This window comes from Magnolia sinica, chromosome 5, assembly GCF_029962835.1.
Source record: "Magnolia sinica isolate HGM2019 chromosome 5, MsV1, whole genome shotgun sequence".
Taxonomy (NCBI): domain Eukaryota; kingdom Viridiplantae; phylum Streptophyta; class Magnoliopsida; order Magnoliales; family Magnoliaceae; genus Magnolia; species Magnolia sinica.
In genome coordinates, this window is record NC_080577.1 from 60,489,495 (window position 1) to 60,493,275 (window position 3,781).

The following is a 3,781-nucleotide window of genomic DNA, read 5'->3' on the forward strand; positions in this document are numbered from 1 at the left end:
TTCACATGGCAAAGATTCAAGAAAACCAAGCGAGGAATGAAGAGAATCGAAGATTTGAAGTGAAGAATCCTGAAATCGTCCTGAAAAAGTGTATTATGAAGCTGTGAAGTTTATTTTGGAAAACTACGCAGTAGGAAGTTTGTTTTAAATGAACTATGCAGCGAGAAGTCTATTTTGAAAAAACACGTATATTTGAGGCATTTTCTAGGGTTTTCAACTTTGTACGAAAATTAGAGTTCCCTACTTATAAATAGGGCCTCCTAGGGCATTCTTAAACATCATTAGAAGCATTCAAGAGCAATATTTAGGGTTTTTAAAGAGTTCTTTAGTTTTATTAAAGCTTTACAAGTTGTTTTTTTTTTTTTAGATCTTTTCTATTTGCATTTTTTTCCTCTTTCTTTCTTGTTGCTTTTTATTTCTGCAATTTAATTATGTTTTTCTAAGTTCCCTCTAGCCCAAGCTAGAAGGCAAGCACATGGGTTTATTATTTCTTTAAGATTATGATGATTGATTGTTTTAATGGTGAGAAGAATGATATATGCATGTTATCTATTATTTAGGTTTTGTTTTTTATCCTCTTGTAAGATCCATATGTTTCCATCATATGAGATCCACATTGATGGATAGGCTTACCCTAAATCAATCAGATTTTCTAGATAGGAGATGTTCTCAACCTGTTATATTTCTTTGATATTCATTATCCTATAGATATTGAATACTTAAAATCACCGGCGCTTGAGAATATATGTCAATGGTGCAAATCCATTATTTTCTAATCTTTTATATCATTTATTAAATATTTAAACTGTTTTATTTTTCGATTAGGCTGACTATAGTGCTCAGATCCTAGTTGTGTTATCCAAGTCATCATGATTTTGGAACATTAACCTATGTGTGGAACTTTGAAGCTTGGGTGTTATTTTATTCAGTTGAATTACATCCATTCAAAAATCCCAAAATCAAATCATCAGATTAATTTTTATTACTTAGTTTGTTTTGCATTTGATTATTATTTTTTTCTCATAATTCATCTCCCTGTGGGATCGACCCTGTATTCACGGGATACTACTTACGAACCTCTGCACTTGGAGGTAAGCAATCAAGTTTTTGGGGCCGTTGCCGGGGAGAGACTGAGATAGATTAGATCTGTGCAAGATAGCGAAGGTAAGTTTTCTTCTAAACCCTCCAAATTTTCTGTAGATTTTTTTATTTTATTTATTTTATTTTATCTTTTCTTTCTTCTTTTCTTTTTCTTTGAAAATAAATTCAGTTGGGACTTTCAAGCACTAACTATGACATAAGGTTGCCCTGCTTGGGATTTTATCACCCAAGTGTTATGGTTGTCCTATAGTTGCTATTTGATCACAAAGATCATCCGCTGAATCTATTTTCCAGATTAGCATAATTTAATTTCTGCATTAGTTTTACTTTTATTTATTTATTTTTATTTTTATTTTTTATTTTTTGTGGACTGAACCCTCATGGTTGGCCCTGCCACTTGGGTTGTTGATTTATTTTGCTTTGTGGACTGAACCCTCATGGTCGGCTCTGCCACCTGGGTTGTTGATTTATTTTGCTTTGTGGACTGAACCCTCATGGTCGGCTCTGCCAGATGGGTTGTTGATTTATTTTCCTTTGTGGACTGAACCCTCATGGTCGGCTCTGCCACCTGGGTTGTTGATTTATTTTGCTTTGTGGACTGAACCCTCATGGTTGGCTCTGCCACCTAGGTTGTTGATTTATTTTGCTTTGTGGACTGAACCCTCATGGTTGGCCCTGCTAACTGGGTTGTTGATTTAAGTTTTTATTTTTATTTTAAGTATCATACTTGGTATTTGAATTAGTGGTATTTGTTGTGTGGTGTGGATGGTTTATGTCCCATTGGAGTAGGGATCAAAACAGTCGACTCTCCTTTGAAGGAGGACTAGTTCCAGGCCTTGATCATTCACTTAGAAGAGGCACTCAACATCACTTGGATTCCATGGCAGACCCAGTTGATAATCCAAATCCAAATCTGTCAGATCCAACTATAAATCAAAATAATCCTCCTCTTGAGGATGAAAATGAAGTTCATAGGAATGTGTTAAACCAACCACGGACTTTACGTGAACATTTACACCCTGAGAGATCAACTTTACCATCTTACATAGTATTCCCTGCTCACATAGGGAACATTGATTTTAAACCAGGTATGATTCAATTAATTCCTAAATTTCATGGCTTAGATTCTGAAAGCCCCTACTTGCACCTCAAGGACTTTGAGGAAGTAATTGCAACGTTACAAGTAAACAATGGCAATAGGGATGTACTTAAGCTTAGGTTATTCTTATTTTCTCTAAAGGATCAGGCCAAAGCATGGCTCAACTCTTTAAGACCTAATACCATCACTTCATGGCAAGCCTTAAGTAGAGAGTTTTTGAAAAAAGTTCTTTCCCGAGCACAAAACAAATGCACTAAAACAAGAAATCATGTCATTCTCCCAAAAGGGGAATGAACTATTTTTTCAAGCTTGGGAGCGCTTCAAAGACATTCTAATTACTTGTCCACATCATGGTTATGAACCATGGCACGTGATTGATGCTTTCCGAAAGGGGCTTACCATGGATACCCGTCAGTTCATAGAGATGATGTGTGGTGGAACCTTTCTTGACAAAGATCATAATGAGGCTTGGGATTTTCTAGATATGTTAGCAGAAAATACACAGACATGGGATGTCTCTGCTAAATCAGATCAAACTAGACCCATTCCTAGAGAGAAAGGGGGAATGTATGTCCTAAGAGAGGAAGACGACCTTAATGCAAAATTCGCGGCATTGGCTAGAAAGGTCGAAGCCTTGAAAATTAGGAAGGTTGATATGGTTAAAGCAAACACTTCCTTAAGTAATTTTTGTAGCATTTGTGGTGGTACAGACCATGACACAAAGGATTGTCCAATAATCTCAGTTGTACAAAATATCACGCATGAGCATGATCAAGCAAATGCTATAAATAATTATCAAAGGTCAGTTATGCAACCATTGGGAAACACGTACAATCCAAATTGGCGTAACCATCCTAATCTTAGTTGGAGGAATGGACCACAAATTAATGTGCCCAATGCACCTCAAATGCCTCCACAAAATAACTTCTTTGGGGCACCTAACAATGCACCATATGTGCCCTCGCCAAAGCGATCATCTGTGGAGGATGCATTGACCACATTCATGAACTCTCAAGCTCAAATGAATCAGTCTCTAATCCAATCAAATCAGGAATTAAAGATAGCTGTGGCTAGGATTGAGACTCAACTAAATGCTAGGGAAAAAGGCACCCTTCCTTCTCAACCTGTGCCAAACCCTAGAAACACACATTTCATTGGAGACTCAAATCCAAGTGAGCTACATCATGAACAAGCTAAGGCCATCATTACCTTGAGAAGTGGAAAAGAGGTCGATAACAAGATAATGCAACCGGTAGAAATACCGAAGGATGAGCCACTGTCTCAAGAAAATGATGAACCGGCTATGGTTCAAGAGCCGCAATAGCAAAAGGATAAAGAGACTAAGTCATATGAGCCTCCAATTCCGTTCCCATCTAGACTTCGGAATCCAACTGTCCCCATGAAATATCAAGAGGTGTTGGATGTGCTCCAAAAGGTTACTGTCAATATTCCTCTGCTTGATGCCATTAGACAAATTCCATCATATGCTAAATATCTCAAGGACTTATGCACTGTAAAGAGGAAGTTAAATGTGCACAAAAAGGCCTTCCTTACTAAGAAAGTGAGCGCTATCATTCAACA

At 37.1% G+C, this 3,781-nt stretch overlaps 1 non-coding gene across 1 annotated transcript; it reads right to left on the reverse strand.

Annotated features, from left to right (window-relative positions):
• Positions 1-2,450: 2,450 nt before the first annotated feature.
• On the reverse strand, positions 2,451-2,557 carry LOC131247614 (small nucleolar RNA R71). The gene has a single exon (XR_009171890.1). It is a non-coding gene; the product is annotated as a small nucleolar RNA R71 (small nucleolar RNA).
• Positions 2,558-3,781: the final 1,224 nt, after the last annotated feature.